The 23,909-nt window shown below is 41.0% G+C and overlaps 1 pseudogene; it reads right to left on the reverse strand.

The window, feature by feature from the left end:
• Positions 1–8,954: 8,954 nt before the first annotated feature.
• Positions 8,955–23,909, reverse strand: LOC106563342 (general transcription factor 3C polypeptide 5-like; annotated as a pseudogene).

Below are 23,909 nucleotides of genomic sequence, written 5' to 3' on the forward strand. Positions count from 1 at the left end.
ACAGTGGGTACAACATCTCCAGTGCACATCCTTATAAAGTCACTCACCAAATCAGAGTATAAATTGATGTTATTCTCTGAGGCTGCCTGGGAACATTTCCCAGTCTGCATGATCAAAAGAATCTTGAAGCGTGGATTCCGAATGGTCACACCAGCGTTGAATGGTTCTTGTCACGTGTGCATCCTGTTTGAGTTTCTGCCTATAGGACGGTAAGAGCAAAATGGAGTTGTGGTCGGATTCGCCGAAGGGAGGGCGGGGGAGGGCCTTGTACGCATCGCGGAAGTTAGATTAGCAGTTGTCCAGTGTATTGCCCGCGCGAGTGCTACAGTCAATGTGCTAATAGAATTTAGGTAGCCTTTTTCTTAAATTTGCTTTGTTAAAATCCCCAGCTAAAATAAATGCAGCCTTGCGATATATCGTTTCCATTTTGCATAGAGTCCAGTGAAGTTCCTTGAGGACTGTTGTAGTATCTGCTTTGGGGGATATACACGACTGTGACAATAATCAATGAAAATTCTCTTGGGAGATAATATAGTTGGCATTTGATTGTAAGGAATTCTTGTTCAGGTGAACAAAAGGACTTGAGTTCTTGAATGTTGTTATGATTACACCATGAGTCGTTAATCATGAAGCATACACCCCCGCCCTTCTTCTTCCCAGAGAGATGTTTATTTCTGTCGGTGTAACACATGAAGGAACCCAGTGGCTGTACCTACTCCTCCAACATATCTTGAGAGAGCCATGTTTCCGTAAAACAGAGAATGTTACAATCTCTGATGTCTCTCTGGAAGGCAACCCTTGCCCTAATTTTGTCTACCTTGTTGTCTAGACACTGGACATTGGCAAGTAATATACTCGAACCGATGGGTGGTGTGCACACCTTCGAAGTCTGACCAGCAGGCCTCTCCGTCTACCTCTTCTGTGGCGGCGTTGTTTTGGGTCTGCCTCTGGGATTAGATCCAATGTCCGGGTGGTGGTCTGAACAAAGGATCCGCTTCGAGAAAGTCGTATTCCTGGTCGTAATGTTGGTAAGTTGACGTCGTTCTTCCCGACTGTATGTAATAACACGTGAGATTTTCTGGGCTAACAATGTAAGAAATAATACATAAAAAAATACTGCATAGTTTCCTAAGGACTCAAAGCAAGGCGAACATCTCTGTCGGCGCCATCTTGACTACATCACTATTCAGACCCTTTGTCAATTGATTGGACATGATTTGAAAAGGAACTGTGGGGAAATTCTAAAGAAGAGAGACTGTAGATTCTTCTAACAACAAATGTATTTTTAGATTTGCAAAAATGAAGCAATCAGCCATTAGTAAGAATAGTTCAGAGTGTAAAGCTTAACGAACATACTGTAGTTGGGTCTCAGCTTTTCTAGAAAAAGTACCACCTCTTTTGTCTACGTGGCAGTTTAGCAGAAGTGTGGAAACGGGCGGAACATAGTGTAAAATGCGATTGGTTTGTCTCTGCAGATTAAGATAGCCCGAGGTTGATAGCACGAGGGCTCAACCATATATAACTGCATTTTGTCACAGTTCACACCATAATGTGCTCTTTCCTGCAAGGCTCCATACAGCTGACTTCCTGCAGATAGTAAACCCAGGGGATGTCTCACATGCTGCGGTCACACCTAAACGGATCTCAGCTATACGCCCAGTCTTATGTCTAAGTCACACAAAGACAAGTTTGTATCAGGTGAGAAAAAACACTAGCACATAACAAGAGACTATTCTTTAACTCTTGAGGATACCCTAGGATAGGGGGCGCCACAGCGCATTTTGAAAAGAATTCGTTCCCATTTTCAACGGCCTACTAATCAAACTCAGAAGCTAGGACATGCATATACTTATTATATATGGATAGAAAACACCCTAAAGTTTCTAAAACTGTTTGAATGGTGTCTGTGAGTATAACAGAACTCCTATGGCAGTCAAAACCCCGAGACCGATTGAAACAGGAAGTGGAATTCAGAATTGTGGACTCGACTTCTCATCTTTCCCTATTAATCACACCGTTAACAATGGTTCAGTGAGCACTTCCTATTGCTTCCACTAGATGTCGCCAGTCTTTTCACAGTGGTTTGAGCCTTATACAGTCGAAACTCAGTGAATGAGACGCGTTGGAAATTGGTCACAGGGGATGGGCCATCACCATTATGACGCCGGCGGCCATGTCTACCCCCACCTTTGTAAACGGTTTGAAACACAATGAAATCATCCCCCTCGAATCTTATTGGCTCTCTTGGTGTTACAGGCCCTGAAGATTAATGTTTTACAACATTTGACATGTTTGAACGAACCTAAATGGGAAAAAAAACGTTTAATTTCGAAACGGCTGTGCGCGCCCGGCAGAGTATTTGGATACAGCATTCAGACGCGCTAACAACAGAAAGCTAATGGAACATAAATGATGGACTTTTTCGACCGAAAATACATCTGTTGTGGACCTGGGATTCCTGGAAGTGCTTTCTGATGAAGACAACTAAAGGTAGGCGATTATTGACAATATTATACAAGATGAGATGTGTGATTACCCAGTAAAGTTAATTTAAAATCTGGTATGACAGCTGTTCTCAAGAGATATTCATCTATAAATGTTAGATTGACAATATAAATTTAAAAATCGTTTTCCAATAGTAATAATTGGAATTATGCGCTGTTTCCCGGGACGCATTTGAGGGGAAAATAGTCAGTCAACGTTACGCGCCGATGTAAAATGCTGTTTTTATATATAAATATTACCTTTATTGAACAAAAGAATGCATGCATTGTATAACATGATGTCCTAGGTGTGTCATCTGATGAAGTTTGTAAAAGGTTAGTGCTGCATTTAGCTGTTTTTTGGTTATTTGTGATGCAAGTGGTTGGTCGGAAAATGGCTATGTTGCTGCTTTTTACGATGGACTCATCTAACATAATCTAATGATTTGCTTTTCCTGTAAAACCTTTTTGAAATCGGACGACGTGGGTCGATTCAGGAGAGGTGTATCTATAAAAAAAAAAAATATATATATATATTTTTTTAAATTATGATTTTTTTTATGCTAATTGGCGATATGATTTTTCGCTGGATTTTGATCCCGCTAACGGGATCAGACGCTGGAGAGGTTTTTAAGCAGTAAAACACGGGATAGCAGGACAGATTATGTAATTTTCCATGACAGCACACACCTGTCTATATAAGGTCCCACAGTTAACAGTGCATGGTCAGAGCAAAAACCAAGCCATGAGGTCGAAGGAATTGTCCGTAGAGCTCTGAGACAGGATTGTGTCAAGGCACAGATCTGGGGAAGGGTACCAACACATTTCTGCAGCATTGAAGGTCCCCAAGAACACAGTGGCCTCCATCATTCTTAAATGGAAGAAGTTTGGAACCACCAAGACTCTTCCTAGTGCTGGCCGCCCGGCCAAACTGAGCAATCAGGGGAGAAGGGCCTTTGTCAGAACCCGATGGTCACTCTGACAGAGCTCCAGAGTTATGGAGATGGGAGAACCTTCCAGAAGGACAACCATCTATGCAGCACTCCACCAATCAGGCCTTTATGGTAGAGTGGCAAGACGGAAGCCACTCCTCAGTAAACGACACCTGACAGCCCGCTTGGAGTTTGCCAAAAGGCACCTAAAGATTCAAAGACCATGAGAAACAAGATTATCGGGTCTGATGAAACCATGATTGAACTCTTTGGCCTGAATGCCAAGTGTCACGTCTAGAGGAAACCTGGAACCATCCTTACGGTGAAGCATGGTGGTGGCAGCATCATGCTGTGGGGATGTTTTTCAGTGGCAGGGACTGGGAGACTGTTCACGATTGAGGGAAAGATGAACGGAGCAAAGTACAGAGAGATCCTTGATGAAAACCTGCTCCAGAATGCTCAGGACCTGAGACTGGGGCAAAGGTTGACCTTCCAACAGGACAACGTCCCTAAGAACACAGCCAAGACAATGCAGGAATGGCTTCTGGGACAAGTCTCTAAATGTGTCACACCTCCTCCCACTCCTCCTCTCTTGCGCTCAAGGGCACCAGGCTGCCCATCATTATGCACAACTGTCACCATCATTACGCGCATCAGCGCTCGCTGGACTCCTTGTTGATTTCCCCTCCTATATCTGTCTGTTCCTCGGTTAGATCCCTGTGTCAGCATCATTGTCATTTTTGTTTTCCCCTGTTCAGACGCTGAACAGAGGAGAATGGGAAAACTCCCCAAATACAGGTGTGCCATGCTTGTAGCGTCATACCCAAGAAGACTTGAGGCTTTAATCCCTGCCAAAGATGCTTCAACAACGTACTGAGTAAAGGGTCTGGATACTTATGTAAATGTGATATTTCCGTTTTAAATTTTTTATAATTTAGCAAACATTTCTAAAAAAACATGTATTCGGGGAGTAGATTGACTCTATTGTTTGTAGATTTATGAGGGAAAAAACTATGGAACCAATTTTAGAATAGGGCTGTAACCTAACAAACTGTGAAAAAGGTCAAGGGGTCTGATTATTATCTGAAAGCACTGTTCCTAGTCAGCTTGTTGTTGTGTGTTTTATGCAAGATAAATACTCCAGTTGATGTGCATTCCCAGCTTTCCATTCCTATTTTATTTATGTATCAACTGCTAAATATGCACGATCTGCACCATTTTAAACAGGGAGTTTTTAGCATGCAAAAAGCATGTGAGTGCTTTGGGGTGTGCTTTGCGGAGAGTTGGGCAAAATGTAACAGGGATCAATTGTAGAGTAACTTGGAGTAAAACACCAACCTACCCAAGTTACCCTAACAAGTAGGCCTACATTATATTCACTGTGTTTATGCATGTTTTTGGGGACCTTTTCCCCGCACTGCACATTTTTTAGGATGCTTATGCTGTCTGACAAGATCACTATTTTAGTAGTTCTTCAAAGTAAATAAGGCATACTTTTTTGACTGCTGAATAAAAACGATTAATCACTTAGATCATGTATTTTCAGGTAGAGATTTCACGAACCAACTGCTGTCTGTTGCGTGTCTGCCTCCACACAGACCGGACAAGTAAGCGCACAATTAATTATGGTCACTGTAGTTAATTACCAAGTTTTTGCACCAAACTATATAGAATATTAGCCTGTTGAAAACTACAACTCCCTACTATTTCGCACATGTCGAGCTTGATCTGATTTATCTCTAGAGAAACTGCTCACTGAGCTCACAGAAAAAAAATGAACTAAATGGAATTCAAATAATTGAGCCAATGACGGTCAATTAGTTGTTTAAAAAACGGAAAACCCCTGAAATGTTGGTTAATCGCTCAGCACTAGTGCTTCCATATTCCCTTAAAAGACCTTCACTTGAAAAATCCGAAAAAAGCGGCAATATTACTGTAGCAACAACATAACCAGTAACACTTCTTCAAAATAGTCAGAATTAATTTAAGATAAATCAACAAAATCTATAATACATTTTTAAGTTTTGCCAAGGAGGTCTTAGTCACACCATACATTTAACTAAGATCTTTGGTGCAGTATTTCTGAAGTGAAAAAATGTGCAAGACTAGTAGTCTCTCGTTGACTGATAGCAAACACTTAATTGACGAACCCCATCCATAGTTCCTTCTCCTACTAGGAGTAGTAGTGTTGAACAATCACCGACGAAAAGGCATAGACTTCAGCTACCGAACTTCGACTTGCTTCATGAAAACATTTTGTGTGCACGAACAGCTGGGAAAAAACCTGCTGAAGACCAAAACGGAAAAAAAGGTTGGACACATTCTACATTGTAGAATAATAGTGAAGACATGAAAACTATGAAACAACACATATGGAATCATTTCCAGGGGAATGTGTTCTAGTTTTCATTTTCTATGTTTCGTTTTCCAGGTTTGGCCGAGTATGGTTTCCAATCAGAGGCAGGTGTCTTTCATTGTCTCTGATTGGAAGCCATACTTAGGCAGCCTGTTTTCCTTTGGGTTTTGTGGGTGGTTGTTTTTTCGTATAGTTAGTACCTTACGGAACTGTCGTTTGTCGTTTGTTTATTTTGTTTAAGTGTTCTCTTTAAAAAATAAAAGAAGATGAGCACTCAACACGCTGCGCTTTGGTCCCCTTCATACGACCCTTGTGACAATAACGTAATTTCCTGTCACAAACTCAGATACCTCCAGCGCCTTGAGCTGTTGTTTCTGATGTTTAACCTTTTATTTTATTTTTTCTAAGTGTTTGTGTCAACACCTTATACCAACTAACCAGCTAGGTTGCAATGGAGCCCGCATCGCCTGGAATAGCTAACAAACGTTTCCTGCGCTGTAGAAGCTGTGTTTATTACACTCTTGTCCGGGACAATATTGACAATCCGGAGTTACAATGTGGCAATTGTTTGCTAGTGGAGGATTACAGGAATGAGGTGGCTACGCTTAGCAAGCAAATCTCAATTCTGTCTGAATATATGGGAAAACCGCAAATTGGAACTTTCTCGTTCTCAACTCTTATGGCTGGACGCTGCTCGGGCCTGATGGATGTTTCCCCGCCTTGTCATTTGTCCCTATCCGAATGGCCTGTGCTACCTGGAACTTGCCTGCCAAGGAAGTCGCCTCCATCTGCTTATCCTGCTGACTCCAACTACGCTGACTCCAGTAGCAGCTTCATCGTTGAGTTTGGCTCTTTTCCCTCTTTCTGGATCTGACGGGCACTGCCTGCTGTGGGAGGTCTGGACCTATCGCCGGGAGCAGCGGCCGTACGCTATCCTGCTTCTCGTGGACCCTTGAAAGATTCAACAAATTATGTGAGGGGTAGGAATGGGCAGATTTCTCTATTCCCTTCTCAGGCCGTTGTACTGGGCAGTTCAATGGTGAGAAATGTCTCAGTCCCTGGAGTAAAAACATTGTGCTATCCAGGAGCACGAGTACAGGACATCAATAAGCTGCTCCCAAACATTTTAAACCAGCATCAGGAAATGTTGTCTATCATAGTTCATGTGGGATTCAATGACATTATGAAGGGCAGTTGGATTTTAAGGCATGTTTTAACTTCTATGGGCTACGTGGGACGCTAGAAATATCAGGGCAGCAAATTCAAAACAACGAAATGTCATAATTCAACTTTCTCAAAAATACAACTATTTTACACCATTTTAAAGATACACTTCTCCTTGATGTAACCACATTGTCCAATTTCAAAAAGGCTTTACAGCGAAAGCAAAATATTAGATTATGTTAGGAGAGTACATAGACAAAAATAATCACACAGCCATTTTCCAAGCAAGGACATGTGTCAATAAAACCCAAAACACAGCTAAATGAAGCACTAACCTTTGACGATCTTCATCAGATGACACTCCTAGGACATTATGTTACACAATACATGTATGTTTTGTTCGATAAAATTCATATTTATATCCAAAAACAGCATTTTACATTGGCGCGTGATGTTCAGAAAATGTATTCCCACCAAAACTCCTGGTGAATGTGCACATCAATTTACAAAAATACTCGTCATAAAGTTGACAAAATATATAACAATTATTTAAAGAATTATAGATAGACTACTCCTGGATGCAACCGCTGTGTCAGATTTTAAAATAGCTTTACGGAGAAAGCAAATTTTTCAATATTCTGAGTACATAGCTCGCCATCACAGCAAGCTATACAGACACCCGCCAAGTTCGGGGTCACCTAAACTCAGAATTAGTATTATAAATATTCTCTTACCTTTGCTGATCTTCGTCAGAATGCACTCCCAGGACTGCTACTTCCACAAGAAATGTTGTTTTTGTTCGAAATAATCCATATTTATGTCCAAATACCTCATTTTTTTTTCGTGCGTACAGATCACTTATCCAAAGGCATAACGCGCGAGCACGGTACCAGAGACGAAAAGTCAAAATGTTCCATTACCGTACTTGGAAGCATGTCAAATGCTGTTTAAAATCAATCTTTATGGTATTTTTTACGTAAAATTGCGATAATATTCCAACCGGACAATAGCATATTTATTCAAGAACAAAAAGAAGGAACGGTGCGCTCGCAGGACCGCGCATATTCAATCCCTTTGTCCACAGGCAGTCCACTGATTGACTGAGCTCCTATTATCTGCCCAGTGACAGGAGAATTCTGCAAAAACTTTCTGAAGGCTGTTGACAGCCAATGGAAGCCTTAGGATGTGCAACGTGACCCCACAGAAACTGTAGTTTCGATAGAGAATCAAAAGAATAACTACAATTCTCAGACTTTCCATTTCCTGGTTGGATTTTTCTCAGGTTATTGCCTGCCATATGAGTTCTGTTTTGCTCACAGACACTATTCAAACAGTTTTAGAAACGTCAGAGTGTTTTCTATTCAAATCTACTAATTATATGCATATTCTAGTTACTGGGCAAGAGTAGTAACCAGTTTAATTTGGGTACGTTTTTTCATCCGGCCGTGAAAATACTGCCCCCTTCACCCCAACAGGTTAATTAACCAGGGACAGATTTAGACCTGGGATACCAGATGGTGGCAAAAATTATCAGGTAGAACAGAAAGACCTCAGGGTAGAATTTGCTTACCCCTGGTCTATAAGATGTTCAATCACATTACTAAATATTTTGCAGCTCATGTAACTCAATCTTTACAATCGATAGATTAGTTAGGTGTCAGAGAATATGCAGACAGGCAGCAAAACAAATGGCATCCTGGTGGATGGTATACAGGTATGTGACCTTGGGTGTGGGCAGTAGTATGCATGGTGACAGAGTTAGATTGCAAACACATGCTATTTTTGGAGGTGTGTTGAAAGTGTTTCCTGACACTTTTTCCATTGGTTATGTGTACAGCCAGAAACTCACCAACTGATAGCTTATTGATAACTGATACACTTCTCCTGAATACATTTTTCCATTGTGGACAATAAAAGGAGGAAAGACCACTCCTTAACTTAAACATATTTATTCACACTAATTTGCAAATACACAAAAACATATGTTTTTACAGTGAACAAAGCAAGTTTGTACAATTCCAGTCCATTTGTCAGGGCAGGGATAGACCGGTATTCTCTCACATATAATCCAGCATCTCTGTCTGCATCTCATTGTCACTCCTCTTCATCATCATCCTCTCCACTCTCTAGGGTCTTTCTCCTGGTAACAGAACTCTCAGGCCCAGAAGACTATGGTGCTGCAGAAAGCACAGATATACTGTATGATTGACATAGAAACAACTAAAACATTCACTGTGTGTCCCCATATTTGATTTAAATCTTACATCAGAAAGTCATCAAAACATACACTGTATACTCACACAAACACACTTATTTCATGTACAATTAATTGATCTACATGTCATCTAACATACTAGATTGCACTCCTTATTGTGCCCACACTTGCACACCGGCAGTGGGGAAGTAACCAAAACCTCAGACAGACTGTTGTGTCCAAAGCTAGAGGAAAGTATTCTCATGGTGACTGGGCCTACAGTATGGTTAATCTTGGACCACACTAGTTCACTTCACATCAGGGATAGGAGGAAGTAGGGGGTGCGGAAGGTGCGGCCGAATCCCCTGGTCAGCGAACTGTTGAAGTTCAGATGGGTGAAATGGAAAAGCAAGTGAAGTCAGGACATCGACTGTAGAACTATAACCTCTCACATGTAGAATAATATAATATTCATTCCTACTGAATTAAGTATTTCTTGCAGTAAATTCATACATCAAATGATAATTTTGCCAGGGAACGGGAGTGGAGAAATGTGATTTACTTCTTTCAGCATTTTGAGAGAACGTGAATATGCGGTTAGGGACTGTGTATAAATGTTTTTCAGCAATATAAAAGCTGACAGTATTCCAACCAACCACATAAAATATGCATCCAAGTAGAACTTAATATTATCAGTAAAAAGTTGGATCGTTTTCCCAGCCTTTCATTTCCTTAAAACCAGTCAAACTGAGGTTATTTGGAAATTTTGAACAGAAGATCTATCCGCTGTTTTAGAGTTATTGCATTTTCTCCCCAATCACTTAATGCCCTCGCTCCGTGAGAGAAGCAGTTTTTGGAAACTCTGGTCCAGGACTCTGGTCCAGGACAGAGAGAAATGGTAGAAGAGAAGCTGCATCTATTTAAATATAGGCAAGTTGAGTAAATAATTGCCTACCAAATGTCAGAAATGATATGCACTACATCTGAACATGAATAAAAATCAGCTTGACCTGTGGGAAGGACTGTAGTCATCACTTGTTGTGTTTAGTAACAGTTTTATCCCCGACCAGGGGGTTCTCCTTCAACTCTTATGAAAGAACTACAATTCAACACAAACTTAAAACCACCTAAACACCATGAAGTCAAACTCTGCCAGGTCGATCATAGGTGAATGCTGCACCAGTGTTAGAGAGAGAGGTCTCACCTGGCCTCTTGGCACGGATAACCTGCTTGATCATGGAGGACATGATATCTCGGAGGTCATCAGAGGTGTGGGACAGACACCAGCCATCCCTCTCGTCACACTCCTCCTCCTGGCCATCGCTCCGACTGATCACATTCCTTATGCTGAGCCAGGAGCAGGATCATAACATTAGACACAAACAGATAACAACATGCAGAGATTTTTGCCACTGCAATTCCAAACGAGATTGGCCCAAAGTGAAAACTTTTTCCACATTTTGTTGTGTTATCGCCTGAATTTAAAATGGATTAAATATTTTTTTAAACTGTCACTGGCCTACACCCAATACCCCATAATGTCAAAGTGTAATTATGTAAAACAATCCAGCAACATATATTTCATTAAAAATGAAAAGCTGAAATGTCTTGAGTCAATAAGCATTCAATTGGAAAGCCTAAAGAGTTCAACAGTCAAATTTCCCTTAACATGTCACATAATAAGTTGCATGGACTCACTTTCTGTGCAATAATGGTGTTTAAGAATCCGCCCTTTTGTGTTTAAGAATTTTGCCTAAAATGACACACCCAAATCTAACTGCCTGTAGCTCAGGCCCTGAAGCAAGAATATGCATATTCTTGGTACCATTTGAAAGGAAACACTTTGAAGTTTGTGGAAATGTGAGAATATAGCACAATAGATCTGGTAAAAGATAATACAAAAGAAATAACCAACCGTTCTTTTGTGTTTTTTTGTACCATCATCTTTGAAATGCAAGAGAAAGGCCATAATGTATTATTCCAGGCTAGGTGCAATTTAGATTTTGGCCACTAGACGGCAGCAGTGTATGTGCAAAGTTTTGGACTGATCCAATGAACCATTGCATTTCTGTTCAAAATGTTGTATCAAGACTGCCCAAATGTGCCTAATTTGTTTATTAGCCTGTTAGGGCTAGGGGGCAGTATTTACACGGCCGGATAAAAAAAACGTACCCAATTTAATCTGGTTATTACTACTGCCCAGAAACTAGAATATGCATATCATTATTGGCTTTGGATAGAAATCACCCTAAAGTTTCTAAAACTGTTTGAATGGTGTCTGTGAGTATAACAGAACTCATATGGCAGGCAAAAACCTGAGAAGATTCTGTACAGGAAGTGCCCTCTCTGACCATTCTTCGAGCTCCTTGACTCTTTTTATTGCAAACTTAGGATCTTTGCTGTAACGTGCCACTTCCTACGGCTCCCATAGGCTCTCAGAACCCGGGAAAAAGCTGAATGATGTCGAGGCAGCCCCTGGCTGAAAAACATTAGCGCGTTTGGATAGTGGTCGGTCAGAGTACTATGAGACTGAGGCGCGTGCACAAGGCGACCCCATGTTTTTATTTTCTCTCTCTTTGTACTAAAACACAGATTCCCGGTCGGAATATTATCGCTTTTTTACGAGAAAAATGGCATAAAAATTGATTTTAAACAGCGGTTGACATGCTTCGAAGTACGGTAATGGAATATTTAGAATTTTCTTGTCACGAAACGCGTTGTGCGCGTCACCCTTCTTTACACTTCGGATAGTGTCTTGAATGCACGAACAACACAGAGGATATTTGAACATAACTATGGATTATTTTGAACCAAACCAACATTTGTTATTGAAGTAGAAGTCCTGGGAGTGCATTCTGACGAAGAACAGCAAAGGTAATAAAATTTTTCTTATAGTAAATCTGACTTTGGTGAGGGCTAAACTTGGTGGGTGTCTAAATAGCTAGCCCTGTGATGCCGGGCTATCTACTGAGAATATTGCAAAATGTGCTTTCACCGAAAAGCTATTTTAAAATCGGACATAGCGAGTGCATAGAGGAGTTCTGTATCTATAATTCTTAAAATAATTGTTATGTTTTTTGTGAACATTTATTGTGAGTAATTTAGTAAATTCACCGGAAGTATGCTAGTTCTGAACGTCACATGCTAATGTAAAAAGCTGTTTTTTGATATAAATATGAACTTGATTGAACAAAACATGCATGTATTGTATAACATAATGTCCTAGGTGTGTCATCTGATGAAGATCATCAAAGGTTAGTGCTGCATTTAGCTGTGGTTTGGGTTTATGTGACATTATATGCTAGCTTGAAAAATGGGTGTCTGATTATTTCTGGCTGGGTACTCTGCTGACATAATCTAATGTTTTGCTTTCGTTGTAAAGCCTTTTTGAAATCGGACAGTGTGGTTAGATTAACGAGAGTCTTGTCTTTAAAATGGTGTAAAATAGTCATATGTTTGAGAAATTGAAGTAATAGCATTTCTAAGGTATTTGAATAACGCGCCACAGGATTACACTGGCTGTTACGTAGGTGGGACGATTTCGTCCCACCGACCCTAGAGAGGTTAATAACTTTTTATATTCAAAATTGTGCACTCTCCTCAAACAATAGCATGGTATTCTTTCACTGTAATAGCTACTGTAAATTGGACAGTGCAGTTAGATTAAGAAGAATTTAAGCTTTCTGCCAATATCAGATATTTTTACATTTACATAGATATAGATATATCTATGTCCTGGGAAATTTTCTTGTTACTTACAACCTCATGCTAATCGCATTAGCCTATGTTAGCTTAACCATCCCGTGGATGGGATACCGATCCCAAAGAATTCTTTTTTAATGACTACCTCATCTCTGTACCCCACACATACCAGATACAATGTTATTTTACAGTAAACAAACTGACAACAGACTTTCAGCACTCTTATAGGGAAGGATATTCAACAAGCACAGCACTTACAAAAATGACTGATGATTGGCTGAGAGAAATTGATGATAAAAAGATTGTGGGGGCTGTTTTGTTAGACTTCAGTGCGGCTTTTGACATTATTGATCAAAGTCTGTTGCTTGAAAAACGTATGTGTTATGGCTTTACACGCCCTGCTATATTGTGGATAAAGAGTTACCTGTCTAACAGATCACAGAGGGTGTTCTTTAATGGAAGCCTCCCCAACAAAATCCATGTAGAATCAGGAATTCCACAGAGCAGCTGTCTAGTTTTTTCAATCTTTACTGACGACATGCCACTGGCGTTGAGTAAAGCCAGTGTGGCTATATATTCAGATGACTCAACACTATACACGTCAGCTACCACAGGGACTTAAATTACTGCAACATTTAACAAAGAGCTGCAGTTAGTTTCAGAGTGGGTGGCAAGGAACAAGTTAGTCCTAAATATTTCAACAACTAAAAGCATTGTATTTGGGACAAATCATTCACTAAACCCTTAACCTGAACTACATCTCGTAATGAATAATATGGAAATTGAGCAAGTTGTAAACTGTCATGGTCCAAACATATGGTCCAAACATATACAACAGTAGCTAAGATGGTGAGAAGTCTGTCCACAACAAGGTGTTCTTAACAGCAATATCAACAAGGCAGGTCCTACAGGCACTAGTTTTGTTGCACCTGGACTACTGTTCAGTCATGTGTCAGGTGCCACAAAGAGGGACTTGGCTCAGACCCTTGGATGTACACAGAGAGCTAATTAATAAAATGCATGTCAATCTCTCCTGGCTCAAAGTGGAGGAGAGATTGACTTCATCACTACTTGTATTTGTGAGAGATATTGACATGCTGAATGCACCGAGCTGTCAAACTAGTGGCACACAGCTCGGACACCCATGCATACCCCACAAGACATGCCACCAGAGGTCTCTTCACAGTCCCCAAGTCAAAAACAGACTATGGGAGGTGCTCAGAGCCATGACTACAAGGAACTCTATTCCACATCAAGTAACTCATGCAAGCAGTAAAATTTGACTACAAAAACAGATTAAAATACACCTTATAGAACAGCAGGGAATGTGAAGTGACATACACAGGCACATTCATACACACACACACGATAACATATGCACTATAAACACACATACACATGGATTTTGTGTTCTAGATATGTGGTAGTAGAGTAGAGGCCTGAAGGCACACACTTAAGATGTTGTGAAATTTGTTGTCACTGTATTGTAATGTTTAAAAAATGTATAACTGCTTTAATTTTGCTGGACCCCAGGAAGAGTGTAATGGGGATCCATAATAAACACAAATACAAATACATACAATTATCTTTAAGGTCCCTCAGTCGATAAGTGAATTTCAAACACAGATTCAACCACAAAGACCAGGGAGGTTTTCCAATGACTCGCAAAGAAGGGCACCTATTGGTAGATGGGTAAAAATAGAAAAGCAGACGGTGAGTATCCCTTTGAGCATGGTGACGTTATTAAATACAATTTGGATGGTGTATCAAAACACCCAGTCACTACAAAGATACAGGCGTTGTTCCCTGTAGCTCAGTTGGTAGAGCATGGTGTTTGCAACACCAGGGTTGTGGGTTCGTTTCCCACGGGGGGCCAGCACAGAAAAAAAATGTATGAAATTGTATGAAATGTATGCATTCACTACTGTAAGTCGCTCTGGATAAGAGCGTCTGCTAAATGACTAAAATGTAAAAATGTAATGTTCCTAACTCAGTTGCCAGAGAGGAAGGAAATCGCTCAGGGATTTCACCATGAGGCCAATGGTGACTTTAAAACAGTTACAGAGTTTAATGGCTGTGTTAAGAGAAAACTGAAGATGAATAAAAAACATTGTAATTAATCCACAATACTAACCTAATTGACTGGGTGAAAAGAAGGATGCCTTGTTTACAACAAGGCACTAAAGTAATACTGCTAAGTATTTGGCAAAGCAATTCACTTTTTGTCCTGAATACAAAGTGTTATGTTTGGGTCAAATCCAATACATTACTGAGTACCACTCTCCATATTTTCAGGCATATGGGGGCTCCATCATGTTATGAGCTTGTAATTGTTAAGGACTGGGGAGTTTTCCAGGAAAAAAGAAACCTGGTTCAGTCTGCTTTCCACCACACACTAGGAGATTAATTCACTTTTCAACAGGAAAATAACCTAAAACACAACGCTGAATCTACACTGGAGTTGCTTACCAAGAAAAATGTGAAGGGTGTGGCCAAGTTACAGTTTTAAATTAAATCTACTTGAAAATCTACGACAAGACCTGAAAATGGTTGTCTAGCAATGATCAGCAATCAATTTGACAGTAAGACTCACAGCTGTAATCAGGGGTATGAATACTTATGTAAATGAAATATTTCTGTATTTCATTTTCAATAGATTTGCTAAATATACTAAAAACATTTTTTAGGACTTTATGGGGTATGGTATGTAAATGGATGGGAAAAATAATAAATGTATTACCTTTGGAATTCAGGCTGTAACACAACAAAATACGGAATAATTATGAATACTTTCTGAAGGCAGTGTTGTTATGATGTTTTGAATCTTTCTGAATTGAAATCCATAGAAAGGTCCCCTGTGGGAAGGATGTTTGGCATATCTTTGAAGTCTGTACACAAAATCATTATTGAGAAATAATTGATTAATGTTAGGCAATTTTTCACATACCCCAGCCTTCTTTTAGACACTATAACAATGAGTCTGTAGATGCTGTGGATGCTACAAAGCCATTCTTGGTGTCATTTGAAACCTTACTGTGTGCTCTGACCCATTTATTTATTGAAATTAATGGCCAATCACAGCCCTCCTTTAGGATTGCATATTCAGTAAGTCACCAGCAGAGGGAGTTCCTTTGAATACATTTTCCCATTCAATGTGTTGGTGTTGCCCATAAAATATATCATAACTTCAAGTAGCAGAGAACCAACTGGAAATGTTATGTATTTGTAGAGTATATTGTTTAAAACAATATGCCAAATAATGAAAATCAAAAAGGGTACCTAAGAAATGTAGGTTTATATTTTTAATGAAGCATAAACTAATGTACAGAAATGGTATTCTTAATCTCAACACTACTCATATTTCAGAGCACACAGTACTATTTCAAATGACACTAAGTGGCTTTGTAGCATCTATAAACTCATCATTGTAATGTCCTAAAGAAGACCTGGGTAAATCCAAAATGTAAAAAATGTCCCAACTTGAATTAGTTATTTCTCAATCGTTATTTTGGATACAGATTTAAAAAAGGTACGCCAAACATACTTCCCCCAAAGGACCTTTCTATGGATTTTATTTCAGGAAGATCAAAAACATTATAAATATATTTGGGCCAATCTCTAATGGAATGGCCCGTATACCATGTTGGATTTTACCTCTCCACATCCAGATCACAGAGTTGGTAGAACGTCTGCCTGTGGGGGGGCAGGGTCCCATCTCGGAATATGTATGAGGAATCCTGGACATACAGGAGACATGGTAGAGGGGGGTCAGCATATGATGTCTTATTACGGTGACATTATTCTTGTAAGTACAGTGTATCATGTAGAATGTAAAAAAGTATTTAGTCTCTTACCATTAGCTGGCTCCTGTTTATATTTGCACTATGCCCACTAGCAGGGCCCTCAGGGGGTAAATCTGGCACATTAGCAGCCTGGGGCACTGAACAACAAAGAGGGACATTAGTGAGACAATCATCACTAATACACACACGCACGCAAGCACAGACCCAGTCACACAAACACACCAGACATATGCCCAGTTACCCACCTGTTTTGTTAAGTGTGATTGGCAGGGTATAGTTGAAAGTGCTCCTCTTGGCCTTCACTGGCATGTAATTTATAGTATATCCTAAAGACAGTCACAGGGGGGGAAACACGGTCTCATAAAACAACGCATGATGACTGGACTAACAAAGCTGTGAGATTAGATTGCATAATTTGAACCAAACCTCCACCCTGCCCCCACTCTTCACGCTGCTTGGTACTGCACCTGGTATTCTTTGGCCTCTGGTGTCATAGTCAAATCTCACCTGGAGGCTCCTCCAGGGGAGGTTGATGGAATTTGTATGGCATATATGAACAATGGGTTGTTCCGTTGACTCAATCTTGATGACTTCACTGTGAGGACTGTTTCTTTTTTTCCCAATGTTCATTTTTGTTTAACATTCTATCAATGAAATACACTATATATACAAACGTATGTGGACACCGATTCTAACGAGTGGATTTGGCTATCTCAGCTACACCCATTGATGACAGTGTATAAAATCGAGCACACAGCCATGCAATTTCCATAGACAAAAATTGGCAGTAGAATGGCCTCACAGACGAACTCAGTGACTTTTAACATGGCACCATCATAGGATGCCACCTTTCAAACTAGTGAGTTTTCATCAAATGTCTGCCCTGCTAGAGCTGCCCCAGTCAACTGTAAGTGCTGTTATTGTGAAGTGGAAACATCTAGGAGGAACAACGGCTCAGCCGCGAAGTGGTAGGCTACACAAGCACACAGAACAAGACCGCCGACTGCTGAATTGCATAGAGCGTAAAAATCGTCTGTCCTCAGTTGCAACACTCCCTACCGAGTTCCAAACTGCCTCTGGAAGCAATGTCAGCACAAGAACTGTTTGTCGGGAGCTTCATGAAATGGGTTTCCATGGCTGAGCAGCAGCAGACATGCATAAGATCACCATGCGCAATGCCAAGTGTCGGCTGGAGTGGTGTAAAGCTTGCCGCCATTGGACTCTGGAGCAGTGGAAACCCGTTCTCTGGAGTGATGAATCAGGCCTCACCATCTGGCAGTCCGACGGATGGATCTGGGTTTGGCGGATGCCAGGACAGCGCTACCTGCCCCAATGCATAGTGCCAACTGTAAAGTTTGGTGGAGGAGGAATAATGGTCTGGGGCTGTTTTTTGTGGTTCGGGCTAGGCCTTTTAGTTCCAGTGAAGGGAAATCTTAACGCAACAGCATACAATGAACTTCTAGATTAATCTGTGCCTCCAACTTTGTTGCAACAGTTTAGGGAATGCCATTTCCTGTTTCATCATAACAATGCCCACACGAGGTCCATACACAAATGGTTTGTCGAGATTGGTTTGGAAGAACTTGACTGGCCTGCACAGAGCCCTGACCTCAACCACAACGAACATCTTTGGGATGAATTGGAATGCCAACTGCGAGCCAGGCCTAATTGACACAAACATCAGTGCCCAACCTCACTAATACTCTTGTGGCTGAATGGAAGCAAGTCCCCCACAGCAATGTTCCAACATCTAGTGGAACGCCTTCCCAGACAAGTGGAGGCTGTTATAGCAGCAAAGGGGGGAACCAACTCCATATTAACGCTAATGATTTTGGAATAACATGTTCGACGAGCAGGTGTCCACATACTTTTGGTCATGTGGTGTATCGATCAAATAGATGTTCATTGTTTTCATGTCTTGTTTTTCTCTCTCTTGCCACCATCCACTTCTACTTCTCTCAAGAGGTTAATTTCAAGTCAAATTAATTGAATAGGACATGGCAAGTAAATAGAGAGATGCCCTATTTCCCTTTATTGAGCCCCTGCTGGCCTGGGTCTGCTCACCATATAGATTAGTTAGGTGTCAGAGAATATGCAGACAGCCAAACAATTGGCATCCTGATGAATGGTACAGTGAGGGAAAAAAGTATTTGATCCCCTGATGATTTTGTACGTTTGCCCACTGACAAAGAAATGTTCAGTCTATAATTGTAATGGTAGGTTTATTTGAACAGTGAGAGACAGAATAACAACAAAAAAAATCCAGAAAAACGCATGTCAAAAATGTTATAAATTGATTAGCATTTTAATGAGGGAAATAAGTATTTGACCCCCTCTCAATCAGAAAGATTTCTGGCTCCCATGTGTCTTTTATACAGGTAACGAGCTGAGATTAGGAGCACACTCTTAACTTCTTTGGGATGGGGGCAGTATTTTCACGGCCGGATAAAAAACGTACCCGATTTAATCTGGTTACTACTCCTGCCCAGAAACTAGAATATACATATTAGTAGATTTGGATAGAAAACACTCTAAAGTTTCAAAAACTGTTTGAATGGTGTCTGTGAGTATAACAGAACTCATATGGCAGGCCAAAACCTGAGAAGATTCCATACAGGAAGTGCCATGTCTGACAATTTGTTGTCCTTCTGTTGCATCTCTATCAACATTACAGCATCTGTGCTGTAACGTGACACTTTCTAAGGCTTCCATTGCCTCTCTAAAGCTGCCAGAAAGTGGAATGGGGTGTCTGCTGTCTCTGGGCAAAGTACAGCAGCAGAGTTTGTAAGTGGTCAGCCTGGGGACAGTGAGACTGAAGATGCGCCTTCACGAGACTTCTCCATTTTTTTCTTTCAGCCTTTGAATGAATACAACGTTGCCCGGTTGGAATATTATCGCTATTTTACGAGAAAAATAGCATAAAAATTGATTTTAAACAGCGTTTGACATGCTTCTAAGTACAGTAATGGAATATTCTGAACTTTTTTGTCACGAAATGCGCTCGCGCGTTACCCTTCGGATAGTGACCTGAACGCACAAACAAAACAGAGGTATTTGGATATAACTATGGATTATTTGGAACCAAAACAACATTTGTTGTTGAAGTAGAAGTCCTGGGAGTGCATTCTGACGAAGAACAGCAAAGGTAATCCAATTTTTCTAATAGTAATTCTGAGTTTAGGTGACCCCGAAGTTGGCGGATGTCAAAATAGCTAGCCGTGATGGCCGACATAGCGATTGCATAAAGGAGTTCTGTATCTATAATTCTTAAAATAATTGTTATGTATTTTGTCAACGTTTATCATGAGTAATTTAGTAAATTCACCGGAAGATTTCGGTGGGTATGCAAGTTCTGAACATCACATGCTAATGTAAAAAAAGCTGGTTTTTGATATAAATATGAACTTGATTGAACAAAACATGCATGTATTGTATAACATAATGTCCTAGGAGTGTCATCTGATGAAGATCATCAAAGGTTAGTGCTGCATTTAGCTGTGGTTTGGGTTTATGTGACATATATGCTTGCTTGGAAAATGGCTGTGTGATTATTTGTGTCTATGTACTCTCCTAACATAATCTAATGTTTTGCTTTTGCTGTAAAGCCTTTTTGAAATCGGACAATGTGGTTAGATTAACGAGAGTCTTATCTTTAAAATGGTGTAAAATAGTTGATTGTTTGAGAAAATTGAATTATGGTATTTTAGTTGGTTTTGTATTTCGCGCCGTGCGATGCCATTGGCTGTTGGCTAGGGGTTCCGCAGGCGGAACGGGGTTCTGCTAGCGGAACGTCTGTCCTCAACAGGTTAAAGGGAGTGCTCGTAATCTCAGCTTGTTACCTGTATAAAAGACACCTATCCACAGAAGCAATCAATCAGATTCAAAACTCTCCACCATGGCCAAGACCAAAGAGCTCTCCAAGGATGTCAGGGACAAGATTGTAGACTTACACAAGGCTGGAATGGGCTACAAGACCATCGCCAAGCAGCTTGGTGTGAAGATGACAACAGTTGGTGCTATTATTCGCAAATGGAAGAAACACAAAAGAACTGTCAATCTCCCTTGACCTGGGGCTCCATGCAAGATCTCACCTCGTGGAGTTGCAATGATCATGAGAACGGTGAGGAATCAGCCCAGACCTACACGGGAGGATCTTGTCAATGATCTCAAGGCAGCTGGGACCATAGTCACCAAGAAAACAATTGGTAACACACTACGCCGTGAAGGACTGAAATCCTGCAGCGCCCGCAAGGTCCCCCTGCTCAAGAAAGCACATATACATGCCCGTCTGAAGTTTGCCAATGAACATCTGAATGATTCAGAGGACAACTGGTGAAAGTGTTGTGGTCAGATGAGACCAAAATGGAGCTCTTTAGCATCAACTCAACTCGCCGTGTTTGGAGGAGGAGGAATGCTGCCTATGACTCCAAGAACACCATCCCCACCGTCAAACATGGAGGTGGAAACATTATGCTTTGGGGGTGTTTTTCTGCTAAGGGGACAGAACAACTTCACCACATCAAAGGGACGATGGACAGGGCCATGTATCGTCAAATCTTGGGTGAGAACCTCCTTCCCTCAGCCAGGGCATTGAAAATGGGTCGTGGATGGGTATTCCAGCATGACAATGACCCAAGACACACGGCCAAGGCAACAAAGGAGTGGCTCAAGACGAAGCACAGACGAAGCACGAAGCTAGTGGCCTAGCCAGTCTCCAGACCTTAATCCCATAGAAAATCTGTGGAGGGAGTTGAAGGTTCGAGTTGCCAAACGTCAGCCTCGAAACCTTAATGACTTGGAGAAGATCTGCAAAGAGGAGTGGGACAAAATCCCTCCTGAGATGTGTGCAAACCTGGTGGCCAACTACAAGAAACGTCTGACCTCTGTGATTGCCAACAAGGGTTTTGCCACCAAGTATTAAGTCATGTTTTGCAGAGGAGTCAAATACTTATTTCCCTCATTAAAATGCAAATCAATTTGTAACATTTTTGACATGCGTTTTTCTGTATTTTTTTGTTGTTATTCTGTCTCTCACTGTTCAAATAAACCTACCATTAAAATTATAGACTGATCATTCCTTTGTAAGTGGGCAAACGTACAAAATCAGCAGGGGATCAAATACTTTTTTCCCTCACTGTATCAGGTATGTGACCTTGTGCTTGGGCTGTAGCATCCATGGTGACAGTTAGATGGCAGACATACGCTATTTGTGGAGGTGTGTTTCCTGTTGCTTTTTCCATTGGCTGGTCTAGGTCTCATCACCATATAGTAGGCCACAATAGGGAGCAGCAGCTTCAGTTTATCAGGGTGGATGTCAAGGTTGGCCTTGACCGCGTACCCGGACCAGATGGGCAGGCTCTCAAACATCTACACACAGTGTGGTTTGGGAAAAGATAACACAGATGGGATATCAAAGCAATGTAAGTAACATTTCCCACGTGTATATTTTCCATATCACATGTCTCAAACAACAGCTTCTCTTTTACGTATTTTTATTTCTCCTAAGGAGCCTTTATGAGAGAGAAGTCAGACATGAATGAGAACTACATGATTCAAAATAGATCCAATTTATCTCAGGAAATCATAAAAATACCTTATTGAGCAACACATTTCTCATATGTGCAGACAAATACCTTAGGAACATTCTCTGTACATGGCGATGTGAAAAATATAGGTTAGGTGGGCAGGTAACGTCAGTGATGTAGTGGTAAAACAATTAGGTGGGTAAACGCTCCCTTTATTTTCAATGCATTTTTTTCCCACAGAAAACGTCATTAAGGTCTGAGAGCATCCAATGTAATTCCCTCTAAATCATAGAGATAAAATACAAACTAGCCCATAGGCTAGGGATCATCAACTAAATTCAGCTGTATGCGGATTTTTATCTTGAGCTGTTCGTCAGAGGGCAGAAAGATAATGACAAATATTTTGTAGACTGCAAATATGATATTTGACAAAAACATAATCATTTCAAAACTTGCTTACATTTGTATACGATCACTTATACTGTATCTCTCTATTATGTGTGGGAATACTTTGGAACAGACTTCCAAAATGTAAATCACAGATGATTTGCTGGTGTTTTTACAATGTTTTATGTCAGAAAATCTGGGGAGCTCAGAAAACTTTGGGGGCCAAATAAAATCACCTACTGGCCAAATTCATCCCACGGGCCACCAGTTGGGGAACCCTGCTATAGGCTAACACCCAAGTAAATGTTTCAGTCTTGAAATAGCATTAGGATTAAATTAACACATCTGTGATTAACAATAATACAAATAGTTTAAAATATCACCTGTTGTGTGTGACTTCCTGGAGTCTTCACAATAACCTCAGAAGCCCAATGCAAAGTATACTAACCTCCTTCAGTTGTTCCTCTGCCTTTATGTCACTGGGGTGAACACACACTCTCTTCCAGTTGACCTTGGCAGCCTCCAGCGGCTCCGTGGGGATGTTCTGGTCGTTAAAAGTGAGGAAGATGGCATTATGAGGCCGGCGCGCTCGACTCAAACCAATCAGATTATCCCTGGAGACTGTTGGGGGACAATGGCCTTCTCTGCACAGAAGACATAAGACCACAATGGTTTAGCTATGGGTTGGCCAATGGCGACATCTATTAGTACCTGCATCTTTATAACTAAATAAGGGGCTTCCTGTCTTGCTCCTGTTGTTGAACACACCATTTTGTAAAGTTGTTGTTGGGAATTCTTATGCATTATTGCTGACACACATGTTGACTTCCATTGGCATATTTGTTTCTGAGCTGAACACACTACCTCTGATGAGGGTGAAACTGTGTAGTGTAGGGCTGCTCCAATGCCCCTGCTTACTTGTGTTGGATTTCAGGTCGGTAGTTATAGTCCACAGCACTGTCCAGGCGAGAGAAGATGGGTGGAGGAAGGAAGAGGGGCACAGGCTGCTCAAAGAACTCATTATTCTCTGGTTTACGCAAGATGATCTTATCGTAGGGCGATGTGTGTGAGCTGTCCTTTGCTGAATGCACTGCAAGATACTGGAAGTCTGTCACCCCTGCAACAATTAACAATATAGAATTGCAACCCCCCCCTCCTCCCCCCGGCCCCCAGAACAGCCTCAGTTTGTTGTGGCATGGACTCTACAATGTTTCGAAAGCATTCCACAGGGATGCTGGCCCATGTTTGACTCCAATGCGTCCCACAGTTGTGTCAAGTTGGCTCGATGTCCTTTGGGTGGTGGACCATTCTTGATACACACGGGAAGCTGCGTTGCGTCAGATTTTTTTTTCTTTTTACCCAT

Source organism: Salmo salar, chromosome ssa11 (assembly GCF_905237065.1).
Source record: "Salmo salar chromosome ssa11, Ssal_v3.1, whole genome shotgun sequence".
Lineage (NCBI taxonomy): Eukaryota > Metazoa > Chordata > Actinopteri > Salmoniformes > Salmonidae > Salmo > Salmo salar.